Here is an 18,996-nt window from a genome sequence, read left to right as displayed (position 1 = left end):
CTGGAATTCTCCCTGCCTGGGCTCCAGCTGCAAATTAATCTCTTTTCATAGTTTCGTTTTATGTCCGCCCACTATCCCCACCACATTAACTCAGTCAACACATGGAAGTGAAATTTTTCCATCCAGGATCCTGCGGGTTGTAAGGCTGTTGTGGAGCACGTGACTGCCAGCTCCAGAGTTTTCTTGCACCTCTGGGTGGAAGGAAGTTTTCTCATCCCCCACACATGCGAGCGGTTGCCGGTGGGATGTGGAAGGTTTGAACAACTGGAGTTGGTGGAACTCTGGTTCAGTTGGTTTCAGGGCTCGGCGGCATTCCTGTGTGTTTGGAGTCCCGGCACGGCCGTAGGTCTGGCACGTTTGCGGTGCCTCGGCGCTGCCAGACCCTGCTCGGCACATGAGCCGGACAGGGGCTTCTCCAGAGCCCTGCTCTCCCCGCAGGGCTTGTCTCCCTCCCAGCGAGGACAGAAAGCACAAGCAGTGACGGTATCCACACAGACGGATGGGGTCTGCTTGGCCTGTGCAGATGTGTTTTGTAATTTCTACATGATGCCTTTCACCTGTGGGCCTGGGAGGACTTTACAGGTATTTTGGGCATTTGGCAAATATGTCTGTACCTATTCCACGGGTTTTGGAACCCTGTTAGAGATACAACTGCCAGGTAAAGGGGATTGTTTGGCGGTGGCACAGTATCGCAGTAAGAACTGCAAAAATAATTCAGGACTCCTGATACTTTTTCTCCTGTCATAGTCTCCAGGCAACAGCAAATATTTCTCCTGAATACTCTGGATGAGCAGATGCCAACGTTGATTCACAGGAAAAGGATGTAGCCACGCAAGCCATAGAAATGTTGTTTGGGATGGTAGCCACGGCCCCTAAGGAGACATTAAGCAATATGGAAAAACTGCCAATGAAGCTCTTAAAGCTCTTGCTGTGTTTGCTATAAAGAGATTTCTTGAGAAGCCTTAGGTGGGAACCTTTGTGATTTACCTTGATTACAGCTGTGTGGATGGAATATACTGTGTTTCCCAGCTCTGGAGATGCTGCTAGGGCTTTTGAGCACCAGCAAAGTTCTGATTTACTGAGAAGTTACCATCACAAGATATGAGGAGAGCTTTTGTTAAAATAGCTGTTGTTAAAGGCCCACAGCAGAGCATAAAAGGCACACTTCTGCTTGGAAAAAGAATGGCAGTGAAAATAAACTGGGTGCAAAGAGGCACCCTGTTTATTATCCCTGAGTCTCAGATATTCTGTGCTGTGTTTACAAATAACCCCATTTGCCCCTATTATTATACTTACAAACTTATAACGAGATTGAAAAGCTGAGAACAGTCCTAATTCACCCCCTCTTCAGGGTGCCTAGCCAAAAGAGCTAGAAGAGCTGCAGAAAATAATTTTCCTCTTAGGTTTAGGTAATGTGGGTTTTGGGTTCATTGACTGAACCTGCTGACCAATATATTTTCTTTCTTCCAGCAATTTTTCTGACCAGACAAACACTTCCAGTGTGCATGAAAACAGAACCGGAGATGTTTTGAAAACATGCAAAAGTTTGTTTCAAAAGCGAGCAGTTGGAAAGAAATAGAGGGCAGACAGCCTGGGGGAGGCCAGTGGTCCATGGCCTGGCCTGTGGGGTTATCAGTGTGTCATCCAGATTGGCAGGGCCTTCCAGTGAATCATTCAGACCTTCTCTTTTAACTGTGGCAGGGCTGCACTCCCTGTTGTCACACCACCTCTCAGGCAGAGGGGGTTGACTATTGATAGCCTTGAATGTCTCCAGCACCGAGGCGTGCACAGCATTCCCTTGTCAGGGAGTTCCAAGGCTCAGGCAGTTTTAACTTCTCTGTACTAACTTATACTGAACCTGAATGTCTCCTGCAGAGGTTTGTGGCCACTAACTTTTTGTCCTGTTGCCTTTGATTAACAAGACTGGAGCCCAATTTCCAGACAAAGTCCTGCAAAATGGCACGTGTGGTTTTACCTTCCAGCTTTCCTGCCAGCTGTTCTCTTCTCCAGCCTGTTCCCAGGGAATGTCATTTTCAAAACATTTTCACGCTTCTCTTCACATGCCTGCTAGAAATATAGGCGGTCCTAGACCCACCCTGGACTTTCATTTTAAGCCTGGCTCTGCACTTGGTGATGCTGTCCTGCCTTTGGTTCTTGAGGTGCTAAATTTAACCTTCCTGGCCTAATGTGGGATGAGGTCAGGAGAAAAGCACCATGTCAAATTATACTGGTTCTGCTAGCAATACAGTGGGAATCAGAGTTCCACCTCCTGTCACAGCACTGTGCTGCCAACCAGGGCCCTGCCCCATTACTGTGGGCCGTCCTGGCTGCCCTCACTCAGCCTGGCCCTGGTGGGTGCCTCATTATGCAGAGTTTATGCCCAGTGGCTTGCATGTATGAATAAGTGTGCATACCTAATATCTAGTAACTAGCTCTGCTATTAGCACTGTGCTTCACAGCACCCAGGGTCCCTGGGCTGTCACCCCACTGTCAGGCTGGAGCAGCCTGGGGCCCCCACCAGTGCACTCAAAGGAAGCCATACTCCTGCCCTTTGGTTTTCCTCATGAAGGAGAGACATTATTCCCTATCCCCAGGGAACATCAGCTTTGAAACACGGAGCTGATTTGTTTCCATTTACCATTATCTTGGTTTAAGTAAATTACAGCTCTTAACAGCGGTCATAAAATTATCTGGCTTCAAAAAAATTCAGCTGTAGAATTTGGTCCTGTGGCCTCCCTGATCAGCTCATTTCCAAGGGGCAAACATGCACTGGGAAAAGAAACGATCTCTCCTTGTTCATCACAAATGGTCACCTCCCCATTGTATCAGCAGCTGCCTGCCTAGTGCTGCTCATTGTAGAAAAGTACAGCAAACCTTTCACCATGCACTGCTTCACCCTTCTGAATTACTCTGCCAAGGTATTTAAACCAACCAAGTCATCCACCATCCCTCACCAGCGGCCACCACGTCACCAACATTTTAGAATCAGGTTCTGCCCTGGAGAGGAGGTTCCTTGGCAAAGCAGTGATGACCCTCACTGCGGGATTTTGGATCACCTCTGGCTATACTGCAAGTAAAATATTTTCCCTTAACATCTGCCTCATCTGAAAGGTGAGTGGCAGGCAGGCTGGTTCTAGGAATCTGGAAGCTGAGTGGCAGGCTGGCTGGGTTTAGGAATCACTCTTGACCTGTGTTAGGATTTCAGCAACGAGAATCTGGTTTCCAATTGTGGTATCATAAGGAAAGAGGATAGACCAGATGCTTAGCATATCCAAATAAAAACCCCAAACCAATAAAATCTTATTTTAGTTGCTAAAACAGAAATTAGGAGTCTAAATACCCATAAGGAGTAGATGAGCTGGACAACCAGCAATATCAGACAAGCATTGTTCTAGCAATGGTATCTGCGCTTTATTTCTGTTGGCGAGTGTAGGTAGTGATGTGTCTCTTTCTTCATTCAAAAACTGGCAGATAGCAAGGCCAAGATGACAATTTATATATAATTAGAATTTCAAAATAATATATTATGCCCCATTTTCTGGTACATAGAGATTAACTGTGAAAAGGCAGAGCTGGCAGAAATGTGGATTTCTTCAATATTTGCACATCTGGTTTTGTGCTCCTGCTGGTAGGACTGGGAATGCCATGACTTTCCCGCATGTGGCAATGAAAATTGATCAGGGGTCCAGCCTGCTCCTCTGCTTAAGCTAAGTAAAACACAAAAAGTGGACAAGAAACATGAATGCAAAAAAAAGTAAAATCCAGTCCAGCTCCAGGTAAAGGCAATGTACCAACTCCTTTTCAGTACTCTCTGACACACACAATTGGTCCTTGAACTGCTGTCATTTGGTCTGCTAGTAAAACAAATCATAATGTTCAATATGAAGCAAACCAGGGAGAGAGGAAGAAACTGCAATTCAGCAGTAAGCATCTGAGCACTGTGGAGCAAGTGCTGGTGGGGACTGGAGCCTGCAAATCCAGCCAAGGGCCCCTAACTCACAGGCTGTGCTAGATCTCATGTGATTCCCAAATGCAGTAGGGAATGAGGGACAGGGAAAAACCTGCTCTAGGAACTGACTGTATTTCGTCCAGCACTCAACAGCTGTTTTGGGTCCTACTTCGCAAAAGATTAAATAATTAAAAAAAAAGAAAAAAAAAGAAAAAAAAAGAAAAAGAAAAGAGTGAGTGAAATTGAGATGGGGAAAAGAAAGCGTCCCAAATAAACATGTTTTTGATGGAGGAACTGGGTTTTTGTACCCTAGCACTGTTTGTACTTTCAGATTGTCAGCAATCTGTAGCGTGCTGAGCAGAGGACAGTGTGGTGGAAATACCTATGAAGCAGTGAGAGCCTTATCAAGGTACTGTACCAGGAAATACAGCGCTTTCTTTCCTACTTCATGCACGATACTGTGATTAAAACCAACAGCACGCCTCATCATAACATGTGCCTTATCAGCCCCACCATCTGATGACAGCAGCAGCCCTCGGGAGAGCAGGCTGACATCATCCAAAACCTCAGGAGCTCAAGACCCAAGTATGTAGCTAGGCTGCAAGCTGTGCTGATCTGTTTGTACTAAACTTGCAGGTATTGCAGGTACTTTGCTAGAGGAAAAGGAATACAAAAATCAAGCCCAAACAATGTTTCTGAATGTTCCTGACAGGCCGTAGTGCAATTTAGCAAATGAATGCAGCAGTCAGAGGAGGTTTTTGCCCTCAGCAAGTAGCACAAGTCTGCTTCACAGCTTTCTGTAGCTTTGGAGGGGGGGGGGGAAGGGCAAACCAAGACATTGTCGCTGCCTTGGGGACGGTGCCACTGGTGATTTGGTACAGAGCCCCACTTCCAGCTGGGGCTGGAATTGTAGCTTTGGGGGGGGGGGGGGGAAGGTCAAACCAAGACATTGTCGCTGCCTTGGGGACGGTGCCACTGGTGATTTGGTACAGAGCCCCACTTCCAGCTGGGGCTGGAATTCCCCCACGTTCAGTTGTGTGTGGCTGTGAGGTTTAGGTTCATCCTATGTCGGTGGAGCTCTGAATCTCTAGATTCTAAACTTTATCATGGCTGGTTCATTGCCAGTCTTCTTGTTGGGTTACTGCTAGCTCACAAGGCAAATCATACTGGCTCTGGCCTTCTGGCCTCCTTTCTGTAATTTAAAATGAGAATTTCTACAGTCACAAAAGAAACAGAAAATAGAGTACGCTTTTCTTGTGTAACATTCAGCAAACTTCTCTGGTTTTAATTTGTTCTCCCTGTCTTGGGTTCTTCAAAACACCTTCTCTCATTTACGTCAGCATAGATTTACCACACCCCAGTTATTTCAGACCTGGATAGCAGCATGGAAAAAGATTACCAGTCATCTGGAGCTGCTTCCTTATGCCTTGGACAAAAGAAGATCATATGGGACCACATTCATTCAAGAGCTGCCTTTGTGTTTGTACAGAACCCAGCATGAGTGAGCCTACTCCTTCTTCCAGTTCGCCCTGCTACAAAATTGTTCTTAAAAACACCCTCTGCTTTTAATGTTTGGGTTTTGGTTGGTTTGTTTTTAGCTGCAATGCAAGCTTTCAGAGGGAGATCAGGCCAGATTTAAATGCTGAATGCATGCATAGCTGCAAAGCAGGGCGACCCAGCACGGCTGCGGAGTGTCCATTAGAGCCCCGGGCCATGCGGGCTCTGCGGGGCCCCTCTGCCTGCTGGCACCCCGGCCAGCGGCGCTCCGGGCATTTTGGGGTGTCCCCGCACCTGTCACATGGATTTGGGGGCTGCTTTGCCCAAGAGACCCTCTCTCGCTGGGCACGCTCGCTGCTGCCACAAACTCTGCGGCTCCCGGCCCTCCATCACCCCGCCAGGATGGCACCCATGGGCACCGGCTCCTTCGGCAGCCCGGGCAGGCTGAGAACACCCAGCCGAAGGAAAATACACGGCCTTCCGTGTTACTGCCTCCGTGAGGGCTTGGCTCGAGGGATGGGCTGCAAAGTCTGGTGGAATTAAGACTTGCCTTTTAAGATAGAGCATTAGATAAATCCAGCTGTGTTGTGGGACTGCTGGAAGCCTCCCCGAACAAGTGTGGGGAACTCGTAGTGGTTTTTGAGGCATAGCGCTATTGTCTATTTTGTTGAACGTATTTCTTTGTCTTGATGAACTTTAAGGAGCACTGAGAACACAATGTGCCATAGGGGAAGGAGTTACAGAAAGACATGATTAGAAAATGGAACAATTAAAAAAATTCTTCTCCTACAATGTTTTCTAAAATATTCCTGTTCAGAAGCACACTTGCTTTTTTCTGCCTGATAGACCCCGGGCTCTTACCCGGCTCTGCTACATTACTCAGTTAGTGCTTTAGTTGATTTGCTCTCATCGTTGCTAAAAATACTGTAAAAACCCACTTTTAAATAAAGGACACAGTGAAAGGTTGTTGAGGTCGGGGTTTGGTAGGAAACACAGGTGGGATTTTTCAGGTTTACAGACAGCTTCTGGTCCCACTCCTGAGGAGGAAGGGCTTTTGAATGGCTCCTGTGAAATATGCTGATGGTCTGAGCATCCACATCATCAACTCCCCATGACAATTGCCACTGATTGACCACTTGCTGGCTGTCTCCGCTGCAGCCCAGGAATGGATGAGTCATGGAAACAGAATTCCCCTTCACCCTGGCAGCCTCCCAGGCCCTCTGGGGGACTGCACTGACAACAGAGAAGGGAAGCCAGCACTGCTTTTTTTGACACTGTGAATCATTGATCAAACAAAACTCTTCTGCTTCCATGGACTTGATATCAAGGCAACGTTTTTCATTAGTGTTACCTGAACAATTACATACTAAGAGAACAATATCAAATAGTGCTGGGCACATTATTTTGTTTTGAAAATTGATTCTGTGCTACTTCAGGCCAGAAAAGAACGTATACCATGTTTGCTAGAAGCTTTATCAGAAGATGCTGAGAACGATTGCCATGCTTAAGTGCAGCAGTATTTAAGTACTGGTTTTCATTTTAGAATGATTTTCTGACATAGGGTTTGATTACATTTTAATAATCTCTAAATGGAACAACCTCTTGGGGAAAAAAAAAATACAATAAAAGAGAAGGAAATTAACAGATTAAGCCCCGGGTGCTTCCCTGAATAGAGAATTACTATTTAGGTGGGGAAGCAGGTTCTGTTCGATGAGGAAACTCAATTATTTTTATTTGAGTTCTGCCTGGAACATTACTCAATATTCACGCAACTCTGCTACTGCAGCTCAGATATAAATATCAATGAACCCATACAGCGAGGTATTCAGAATTTCCCTCGAGGTATTCTCAAGTGGAAAAAAAAAACACATAAAAAAGTGTAAAGGAATTTTGTCTTGAAACCAGATGTATGCTGGGAGAAAGAAGTGCAAGTCCTGCCTTAATGCAAGCCCTTTGCCTTGAAGGGAGCTTTCCAGGTGTTGTCAGCCCTGCCCACACAGGGCCTGAGCGCAGCCATCCCGAGGCAGGGATGCTGTGGGATCCATGCAGGGGGTCAGGCCAGCACCTTTATTCCTTCCTACCCCCCCTCCCTGTCTTTCCCTGTCCTTCCCTGCCCATGCCATCCATGCACACCAGGAAAAGTCCTGTCCTGCCCTCCAACGTGCTTGCCAAGATGTTTCCTACCAAATTTCCATGTCTCAGGGAGTAGCAGTGCAATGGGTGACTGTGTGTAATCCCTTTGGTGCTGGAGTTTGTCCTGGCCTTTGTGGTGTGTCAGGATTCAGTGGTGCTGGGATCCAAAGCACCACTGAGATGCTGCCTGTGACTCAACACCAATTGGATGTTTTCAGCTCACATGCCGGTGATGCATTGACGCACTTGGATTAAACAGCAGGGCATGGAAATGAGAGCTGTAATAGGAATTGTACCTTGTGTCTGGCATCAAAGCCATAAACAGAGCTTACTAGAGACACCCCCGTGCAGACAGCCCCACCTCATCACTCCTGCTTCTCAAATGGGGGGATGGGAGTGTCATGGCCCCTGCCAGTTTTCCCTTGTGGGAAATGCATCCTTACTTGCACTCCGGAGATAACTTTAGCTGCAGGTGCTGAGAGAAGTGTCAGTGCAGTGTGCCGTGCTTATATCCATCAACTGCAATGGGAGGGTCTGGTGACCCCTCAGCCATTGCCCCACTTCCTCCTGAACTGGGGTTTTGGGAGCTGTGCCACTCCAGGCACCGGGGCACAAAGAGGTCGGGAATGGGGTGTCCTGGGTGTTGGTAACCACGCTGCCTCTCACCACTTGGGATTCTGTGCTGCTGCAGAGGCTGCGGCTGCTGGGACAGGGAGGTAGCATGGCACAGCTGTGGGGACTCCCTGGCTTTCATCAGGGTGAGCAGTCTGATCTGCCTCAGCAGCCATACACATTCTCCCTTGCTTTTGCTTTCCAAAACAATCATATCTGGGAGGAAAGTGGAGTTTCTGCCACAGACACAGACAAGGATGTTCTGGGTTAGACCAACAGGCCGTCTAATCTGTGAATCCTCATTCAGCCAAGCTGGGTGTTTCTCAAAGAGACCTTAAGCCTCCCTGGAGCTGTGCTATGTTATCCCATGGAGAGTTCAGGGAAAACAGTGACTTAACCTGGAGGAGGTCAAGGAAGAGCAATGCAGAAGTAAAGGTGCACTGGGAACCCTTCTGGTGGAAAGGGCCACAGTTTTGCAATGCTGCCCTTTGACGGGGCGTTGCCCACATTTCCCAGCCTGGCAGATTTAGATTGCTGCACTGGTCCTTCCTGAGGTCACATCTTAAACCCTCTCAGAGACGGCATCCGCTGCAGAAGTCCAGTGCATTTGTCCAAGGGGTCATCTCCTTGGGGGTACAGGATGCCCATGTCCCTCCAGGAAATAGTCCTGTGGCTCATCAGTTTCTGGGTGCAGTTTTGGGTGTTGGTTGGTTCCCATAAAAAACTGAATGGCCCACAATTGGCTGTAATGAGCGTCTGACTCTCCCTGCTGCACTGTCACAGCAACTGGCAGCAGGGATGTGTGCTGGAGCACCCTTGCTGGAAAAGGGAATGTCTCTGTAGGGGCACTGGGACACAGTGGGATGCAGGAAACCCCTGTCAGGACTGACCTGAATTTGCTGGTTCTCCAGTCCTACTTCTAAAGCCAAATTTTGGGGACATTCAAGTTTTGTGGGGGGAAAAAGTCTGATCTCCAGGATGAGGAAAACACTGAAAAGGATTTCTGGCAGTGCCACCTTACTGCTGTTCACCTGACTGGTGAGCCTGATATTTTCTTATTGCTGAAATTGAATGGATTTGTTAATTGCTTTTTGGGTTATCCAGAGCCTTGGACAGATTTTCCTTTACTTAAAAAAAAAAAAAATCCATACAACTCCTCTACAGCACTGACTAGCTAAGATGAGCTGAGAGAAGCTCCTGTGAAGGATGCTGTGAACTGGTGATTACCATAAGGGAGACACGGCTAGAGTCAGGCTTTGCTCTACAAAGCAGTGAGGACCACTCTGAAAAAAGGTTCAAATAATACCCAACTCCACAAAGCACTTTGGAATCATGTTGTGGTTTTGATTTGGTTTGTAACTCCTCATGTAAGCCAAAATTACAGATAAACTTTAGAAAGATCTGCAAGTGTTAAAAGAAAGCATTTTAATTCAAAAGGGTACTCAAGTTGGAACTGGATCAAACTCTTGTTTCATTCTAGGAATCATTGTAATTAAGGAAGAAAAAAAAAACTAAAGAAGAACCCATTGTGACAGTACTTTGCAAAATCCCAGAAGTAACAGAAAATACCGGGTAATATGTTGTGAAAAAGCTCATTTTTATTTTCAGATAACTGGGAGATCTGAACAAAGCTAGTAGCTTGTGGGTAGATCTGTAACCATTAGCAAATAGGAACCACTCTGCACTTAGAGTAACTGCAGAGCTCCAGTCCAGAGCTGAGGTACCCCTAACACCCTGTCTATATTTTATTTCAAGTGCAAGTGATACCTGGCAGGGGTTTGGCCTTGGCAGCTCCACGACAGAGCAAAGCAGGTCTTCTTGGGTGCACTGCTTTGCATTTAGCACTTTGGAAGGCACCGAAACTGATTGCAGCTGCCTGGTCTGCATGTGTGTAAGCTGCATACAAGCTGTGTTTTTGATGAGAGTACATGTCTTGTTAAGAGAGGCTTAAACTGAAAGTGTGTGGAGAAAATGAGCTCGAGAGGGCTCCAGTCATGTTTCTGCAACTTGCTGTTTGAATCAGCAGCTTGTGATGCTTAACTTAAACAGCTTGCAAAATGAAATATGCTTGATGCAAGGATTGAACTGGATACTTAAGACAGGAAGACGTGCCCAAGAGCCTCTGACGTTGTGCCATTTTTCAGAAGCAGCAGGGTCATGCCTGCTTGTCATAGACTGTTTGGCACAAAACAAGATCAAGCTCTTGGTGTGGGTGGCCCATATGGAGCATGTGGCACCTGCCATGACCCCGTGGCTGCACAGCCCTCACCCAGACCTGCAGTATCTCCTGTAAATCCGATCTTTGCTCCACCTGTCTCCACACCAGGAGAGATCTCCTTTCTTCCCTGCAGCGCCCTTCTCTGCTTGCAGCTGGGACCCCACAGAGGCAGTGCTGGTGGTGGGAATCAAACTGGACCTTCCTGGTCCCTGTGTGCTCCTGTCCTGCCTCACGCTCCTTCAGAAACTGTTAATCATCCTGAACTACTTACTGCTTTGTGATCTTAAACAGGGCTTGAACTCAGCTTTCTAGAGGTGAAAGCACAATGTCTTACTGTAACCCATTTTGCCAGCCAATCCTATCCTGAACCCCACAATATTTTAATCTCAAAATCCAACCTCAAAACCCACAGCATTTTCAGTTACTGTATTTCATCACCACACAGCTGAAAACAACTCTTTTTTTTTTTCAACCACCCTTGTTTTTCTAAAGTGAATCACAAACCCTGGAGCTTAACAGACAGAAAAGACCCAGAGACAAATCCTCTCTCACTATCCTGTTGTTTATAAGGAATAATGTAATTAGAGTAAGAAAGCATTTATCTACAGTCACATGGGTATAACAGAGTTTGAAGATTCAGCCACCCTATGGCTAAGCCAGATAGTTCATTTTAAAGAAGCCAAAAAGCATTGTTGCCTACAAAATATTTGTGGTGGTATACCTATTAGTCAGTAATTTTTTAATTTGCCCATGGAAGTCCTTACCTTTTCCCTGGAAGGCAACTTGACACTCTCCTAGATTTGGCCCTGCTAAGTGGTCTGCTGCTCATTTTACTGCCGTTCTTGGCTGTGCCTTCTTGAATCACACCAAGGAATAATTAACAATAACACAACTCTGGTTCTCAGTGGATTTCCCCATCAGAAAAATGTTAACCATCAGAGTGCTCAGTGCAGCACCCATGAATAGTGTGTAGCCCTTCCAGGGAAATCTTGTCTGCTTTAGTCACTCAACTGGTGAGAAAACTGGGACATCTGAATTTGTGCTCTCATAGAAAGGCTACAGGATAGCCAAGGGAGAAGGCTGGATCTTCAGGCTGTCATTCCTAAGCAATAGCCACCTTTCTTCCCATGGTGTTTACACTTTGGGAGAATAAATGGGCATTTCACAACCTGAGGAGGTGTTTACAGTTCCCAGCCTCTGCTTACAGATGTGCTGGGATAATGGCCCCTGGGATGTGTTTGGTACTTGTGCTGGTGAAGGGGCTGGAAGGAAACCCTCAGCCCTGGAGGCCTGGTCTCATTGACCAGGTTTCATTGACACCAGAGGAAACCTGACCTATTCCAGCTTTAAAAACATTTGTCCAGCAGCAGAATCGTGGCTCTCAAGACCAACTGATGCTTAGGTAAAACATGAGCATAAGTGCACATGTATCAGAACTGTATAAAAATTTGGTCAGAGAAGAATTGGAAAAAATTCCAGGTGGTCAGCAGTGTCCAAGGTAAGGCCGGTACAGGTTGGTCCTTGCATCAGGCATTGCCCAAAGCTGGTATCAGTAGTATCATGTGCCTGGGGCTACCGTGGTGAGGTCAGCCCTGAACCTTCCCACTGCCCCTCTCCAGGGGTCTCTCCAGGGCGGGACACACACAGCACAGGACAAGTGTTGCAATCCAACTCTCACTGGGAGCCGATTACCCTCAGTCATGTCTGGGAGGGAGGGAGGGACCCACTTTGTGTCTTCATCAACGTCATGCATCTTTCTATATGAGGGTTTGCAAAATTAGACTTCATAAGCCTCCCCCAGCCCCTTCCCTGAAAGCTACACCCACATTTTTCTCATGGATGACTCATTGTTAAAACAAGATATTTCTTCAGCTAGAGTTTTTCTACGCTATGTATTAGAAACAGCTGAACATCTGTCCTGACATCAGGCTTCTCAGGTGATGGGGAGAGCACGCCTCAGTATGCCAGTGTACATGACCTTGAACATATGTGTGCATGTACTTTATATATTTTTGAGTTTCTCTTTTGCCCTTTCCACTCCTTTTCCTTTCAGTTTCTTTTATTTGTTGTCTTTGGTTTTGATTTTTCTTCTTTTTTTTTTTTTTAATTTATGCTTCTCCACCTCTGTTCTATGTGTGTAGATTGCAGAGCCACAAACACTTGCCTTCATTCTGTATGACAGTATGGAGAGAAATATAAAATGACCTCATCCATTCCTTCATGGATAAACAGAAAAAGATGAAGGAGTTCTTTCTTATTATGCAAGAAAAGAGAGTTAAAACAAATCAGTTTAAATTAAACAAAGGAAAGCATTAGATGAAATAACAGGAAAAGCATCCTCAGTCTGTCAGATTGAGGAATAATTTGTTTCTCAAGGGCAGTGGCTGAACTGGACATGATTTTTTGGGAGTGATAATGCTTCTCTGTCCCTAGAGTGAGGTGTGTCTTCATCACTTTGATGTGTGCAACTCTGAAATCAGCAACATGGGAAACCACGGGGGCAGAGATGTCAGAAATGGTAAGAGGTTTCCTGAGGTGATAAAAAGGCTACCTGGGAGGTGGTTGTGAAGGAAAATTCCAATGACCGTGTGCAATATTTTGAAGAAACAAACAAAGAGGCTTGAGGTTAAGATGCATTCACATGTGAAGGTTTCTTACCTTTAGGTTATCCCCCACTGGAGGATCCTCTGTAGACATGAGACTTTTGGACCCTTTTCAAAAATTGCACTTTGGAGTTAAAATGAAGGCTATGGAAGTGGAAAAAAACCCCAACTAACTCACATATTTAGGCACATGTCCTGCAAGGAAATCCATGGAGGTTGGGGAGGTGGTAAAGGTCAGGAGATCTGCTCTGAGGAGCAAGCGCACAGTCCAGCAGCTGCTTGGCCCGGAGGAGCACGGGCACCTGCCTGGCGCCACGGCGCTGGCACGGAGCGCGGAGCCCTCAGCCCTGCCACCGCTGTCCACGGCTGCTGGCTGTCCTGGGGACCAGGCTCCGCAGGCACAGGGAAGGGTGGGCCTTCCACCACATCCCGACCCCAGCTGCCCAGGCACCCTGCTCTTGTGCTGCACCACGGTGGAGGAGCAGCCTTCACAAGCTGGCTGTGGTTGGGAGTGCTTTGGCTGTGGGCTGTGCAGGGCAGGAGCAGACCTTCTTCACCTCTTGATCAGCTGCAAACAACCACTGAGGGCATTTAACAACTCAACAGGCTCAACAGGTAGGGCAGCATGGTGGCAGAGCAAGTTCCCCTCACACTCCACTACCCACAGTACCCCAGCTGAAGTCTCTGCTTGAATCAGAGTGTGTTAGGTGTGGTAGATGAGTTATGCTTGAAAAGTTTAATGAATTCAGGGGTAGAGCCTCAGCTAGGAGCTAACAGCAATAAATGAGCCTTGGGGCGAGCCAAGCCAACTTTCACTCAAGTGGATAGAGGTACAGTCTTTTGGCTTCAGTGGGAACAGATGAGGTCCCTCTTAGCCAGCCAAGGAGAGATTAATCTAATGATGTAATGGTGCTTGTAACTGCCTGCTCAGCCTTAATGCTGCTCTGACACCGTGAGCATGTATCACAGCACAGGCTGTAATTATGTGACCACATACTACTTGCTCTGTGAGACGCCTGCCCCATTTGAGGCGCAGGATGGGAGGTGAGGGCAGAAGGGTTCCCTCCTGTGACACTGTCCCATATCCCAGAGCACTGTGACATTGTCCCATATCCCAGAGCACTGCTCTACAACAGGCTTCCTGCAGGGTCTTGGGCAAGAAAAGGCTATAGCATGCATGTGGCAGGGACTGAGTTATGGTTTCACCAGCATCATAAGCCTGACTTTTTCTAAACAGAGGAACTTGGATTTTCATTCTTATTGAACTCTGAGTGTAGCTTTGTGCTATGGGTAGTCAACAGCAATAGTGGCTCTAGGTCTAAACTGCCTATGCAGCCTATCCAGGTCCTTGCTGCAGGAGGTTTGAAAATCCTGTGGCTGAGGCATGGAGGCACACCTATCTTCTGGCAAGAACAGACAGCACTGCTGTTGGCAGCAGTACCACTTAAAACCAAAGGGTTTATCTCCCTGATCTGACACCACAAGCTCACTCTGCTTCTGAACATCTTTCCAATCTCACCATCTACTTATTTTAATATGTTCCAGAGGCTCTGCTGGCCTGGATTCCAGCATCCCCATAACTGTTAGCTAAAGGGCTGGCTGAAGATCCTTGTGCCTTCTGACAAATGGAAGTGAATGGAATGAATGGAGAAAAGATATGGAAGGAAATCCTGAAAATGGAAGTGAAAAATGGAAGACAAGAACTTAGTGAGTGAGCTTAGAAGGAAAAAAACATGTGTGACCTTGGTAATGTCAGGAAGCACAAGGAGGGGTGCAAGGGAGAAAGGAGCTGCAAAGAATCTAAAGGGTCATAAGGAAAAAGAACATCCAGAGTAGAAAGAAAGGTCAGGCCATGAGAAAAAACAAGGAGGAAAAACAGAAAGAAAACAAAACAGAGAAAACAAAGAAAATATCTCAGTCTGGAGGTGAAAACAGGAAAGACCATGCAATACAGCACTAACAAGCAAGCCTGTGGATGAGCTTCCCCTGTCCTGCTTCATGTCTAGACCCCAGAGGCTCACCCTTGTGGGACCTTGGCATTGTCCTGCAGGGACTGATCAAGAAGGGACAAGGTGTGATGGCCGCATGGTGCTACAGACAAGCCACTGTCCCTGCTCCTGGTGGGGCTCCCTGGTCTTTCAGCAGCCCCCAATTCAGTGCACTTTCACTGGTGTTTATGTCATGTAGGTACATCAGGCATTGCAACTCAGTCACTTGTTGACTGGGATCTCTCTGTAGGAGACACTGTAAACACACACTGAGGGGCAACATGCTGGCTTGGTGCTGGGACCCCCTGAAACACAAATACTTTGAGATATAAAAAGAACAAATTCAAAACCCCCGAATTTTGTCTCCTGCACGGACGTCTGGGCTACAAAACATGTTACAAGAGCATCCTCCTCTTCAGTGAATCTTCTGTACGCCCAAGTTTTATCTAAAGCAGGGATGGAGCAATCCCACTGATGTCACTGGGCTGATGCCAGTGTAAAACTGGCATGTGTGCCTGGTGAAATAGGTCAGAGCTGGGTACTAGGAGGCACAGCTGCTGAGTTCACTGATAAAAAGGAGCTTCTGCAGCTGAGCCACACTCCTCTCCAGGCATGGCCTGGGGCGGGGGGCTGGCCTGGTTTCCTCTAGCACCCCTCTCCATCCAGGCAAGCAGTTTCCACAAGTCTTTGGCAGAAAAATACCAGTTTTGTTGAGATTCCACATTTCCTGTGGGTAAAAGCAAGATGAAGAACTATGTTCCTGGTGCTGTAAGGACTGCATAAATTCTTTTGGTTTGTTGAATGGAATACAGCAGCTGAGGTAAAAGTTGTGACCACTGATCAGCTGCTTGATTTCACACCCTATTTTTTGTACTGAAGTGCAAGAGATTATTATTCTTCTAATCCCATGTGGGTACTTGACTTCTTACAAAAGCTTTCCATCAGAGATGTGAAATGAAGTGTTGTCCTTGGAGCCATATTAATGCCCAAGCTGGGCCTACTCTGCCATTACACAGAGCGTAATTCTGTGTAGTCACTGTGCTGCTGGAGTCGAGCATATTGCTTTGGGATTTCTGGGGTCATGTAAACTGCTAATAAACAACACATGTCTTTCCTATGGATGGATCCCTTTCCTTCACACAACAGTGCCGGTGCAATCCACCCTGCACCCATCACACCTAATCTTTCTTGGGAAGCAAATATTGAAAGAGAAAAAACCCCAACACACGAACCGTGAAATACGGAAGAAAGAAAAGTGACGTCCAAGGAACTTGGCAGAGCCCGGCGTGCCCCATGTGAGCAACTGGGCAGCTGACTTCCAGCATCCCAGGTGATGTAATGTTGGTTTAAGGGCGTACACGCCTCTGTGTGCTAATGAACAGAGCAGGCTGAGGCAAGTCACTGCACAGGCGGCTCTGGAAGCCGCTAGCGAGAAATGCACCTCGGTGTGTGTGTGTGTGTGTGTGAAGTGGCCACCACACGCTCCCCGTGCCCCTTTGATGCCGGGAAGGAATGCTCTGCTTTCCGAACCAAAGGCACTCGGTTTTGCCTGTGGGCTATGCGGAAATTTGAGAAGGTGGAAGCAAGAAGCAGCTTGTTCTGTCAGGGAGGAAAAGCAGTCTGCAGCTATTTACAGTGCACACTGCAGCTCTTAAACGAGGTGGCCCGAGCGCCTGCAATGGTTAAACCCCATTTAACCATTCTTTCGGCAGGGCTGTTCCTTGCCCTGCTGTGCTGGCCGCTAGCAGCTGGCTTTTGCCCCCATCCTTGCAGCAGGCTGATCCGAGGGGTTCGCACTTGGTGACTCTCGTCTGAGAGCCCCCTGTGGTTTTTTCAGTCTTGCAAGGCACGGTGCTTTCGTTCCAGCGGTCTCTCCGCGGCATGACGAGGGAAGCTGTTTCCTGTTTGTGTGTCTGTGATGGACGTAACAGCAACTTTTACTGCACGTGAGGCATCGGGGGTTTTTGTTCCTTCTTTCTCCAACACTTTCTGGGTAATGTTTTCCGCATTTGATCTCAACCCACAGTCCTTTTCTCAGAAAACTTAAGAGAGTCACCCCAGCTATATTTCCATGGGTGGGCGTTTGTGTTTATACACACACACACGTGTGTGTTAAAAATATCCTGCTTAATTCAGGTACTATTAGAATATTCCATTATCTGACAATAATCTAGTTGAGCCAAGCAGTGTAAAATGGTCTGAACCTTCTCTTTGTATTCTCTCTGGGAGGGGTTTATCACATTCATCCGGCTCCGGCTGGCAGGTTCTGGCGGTCCAAGGGGAGCCAGGCTAAGGAGCTGCGGGATGGAGGGCGCTGCTCCCGGCCCGGGCCCGTGGGAGCGGGCTCGGGGCTGGCTGCCCTCCGGCTGCTGCCGGCACCTGCGGCAGGGGCTGGCCCAGCCCCGGGACACGGAGAGCACGGGCTATCGATTACTGCTCCTGCAGACAAATTTACATATAAAAGCCAACGTGAGAGATAACTAACAGATAAGCCTGCCATTTTCCAGGTGCTGGAAAACCTGACTGCCTTCTTTCTACAAACGCGGCTTTAAGTACTATTCACCTCGGGGTGTGGATGAGTTTATCTTGGTTGGGAATCCAAGGAAATGACTTTTAACCCCTAGCATTGTAATAGGTTGCCCAATGCATCCACATAAACATGATCCACACTTATAGTGTAAGGATCCCTGGGGTTTATTAAATACCAAGGACTTTCGGAAGGCAGCCAGATAGCCTGTTCCTCCCAGCTATATTATTAAGAAAGGCCAAACTCTTGCAATAAAATGCTTTAAAGGTGTTTTGTTTTTATTTTGTTGTGTTGGGTTTTTTTGTTTTGTTTTGTTTTTAACTAGTCTTGAATTATTTTAGCGTGGTCTCTAAGGGATTATTGTTTCATGTCCTTTTTCAGCATTTGAGATCTGAAGAGTCCCATGAAATAGTCTCTGCCGGCAGCAGCCAGTTAACCCTTCTTGTTTCCATCGTTGACCTGCAGCTCTGGAGTGTTTCTTCCCTTCTCAAGCACCAGAACATTGCAGGCAGTAGCAGATTTCAAATACAGTACTGAGCTGAAAAATTATTGTGTACAAATACATATGGCAAGCTCCTGCAAAATTTAAGAATATGAAATCAACAGCAGGCCAGGCAAATTTAATTGAAGTCCACAGAGATTAACTCAAGAAAGCAGTACACCAGAATAAAAAAGAATTACAAGTTTTATGAAGCTACAAAATAGTATATATGACTTACGGTGTGTTAGCAAAGCTAGGGTTGAACCAGTATACAGGGAAAAAAAAAAAAAGAAATCACTTCTGGTTCTCAATAAAGAAAAGATTCTGCAGTTTATTACATGGCTTGTCTGTGTTGGTGCTGCAGGGCTAGAAGAAATAAAAAGTAATAAAATCTGACTTTGTTTCTAATACCAACAGATCCAAAGCTAAATATGCAAAGGCACAGTTCTGTTTTGAAAGATTGTACCATTTTTCCATAGCCTTTTCTCAGAGAAGATAACACACTCAGAATGAGGTGCAGAACTGCTACTGAAAAAAGTTCCCTTTTTGGAATATTCGGGGAGATTTGTGTATTGCTAAGGGAAGTGGGGAAAAGGCTCACGAGTCATGTAAGCCTTCCCCGGGCCATGAACGTGCTGTACCCAGCGTTGTGTGTGCCGTGCTCTGCACGGGATGCGCCATGTCCCAGGGGAGCGCTGGGGCCCAGGAGCCCACATGCCTGCCCTGTCCTCCCACAGGCTGCCAGCTGCCATGGCCACGCTGCCTGCTGCAGGCACTGCATGCCAGGGAAAACGATGTGGGACTGGGATCCTGAGCCACTGGTGGACTGGTGTTCCTTGTGTTTGATCAGGAAACAAAGCTCCTGGGCTTCGGATTCACCCCACCCGGGAGGTTTGTGGGCTTCTGGGAGGTGCTCTCTACAGGAGAAGCCGACTCAGCAGCCATGGCACAGCAGGGCATTCCCGATGGCCAGGCTCCCCCTTCCCTG

The 18,996-nt window shown here is 47.1% G+C and overlaps 2 long non-coding RNA genes across 2 annotated transcripts; both read left to right on the top strand.

The window, feature by feature from the left end:
- Window positions 1–313: 313 nt before the first annotated feature.
- On the top strand, window positions 314–6,412 carry LOC120500529. The gene is made up of 3 exons (XR_005627122.1): window positions 314–966; window positions 1,471–4,534; window positions 5,290–6,412. It is a non-coding gene; the product is annotated as an uncharacterized LOC120500529 (long non-coding RNA).
- Window positions 6,413–16,315: 9,903 nt separating this feature from the next.
- LOC120500528 lies at window positions 16,316–18,404 on the top strand. The gene is made up of 2 exons (XR_005627121.1): window positions 16,316–16,993; window positions 17,909–18,404. It is a non-coding gene; the product is annotated as an uncharacterized LOC120500528 (long non-coding RNA).
- The last annotated feature ends 592 nt before the right edge of the window (window positions 18,405–18,996 follow it).

This window comes from Passer montanus, unplaced genomic scaffold (assembly GCF_014805655.1).
Source record: "Passer montanus isolate IOZ18808 unplaced genomic scaffold, ASM1480565v1 scaffold18, whole genome shotgun sequence".
Taxonomy (NCBI): domain Eukaryota; kingdom Metazoa; phylum Chordata; class Aves; order Passeriformes; family Passeridae; genus Passer; species Passer montanus.
The sequence above is the reverse complement of the archived record's forward strand: the minus strand, read 5'-3'. Positions and strand labels throughout refer to the sequence as shown.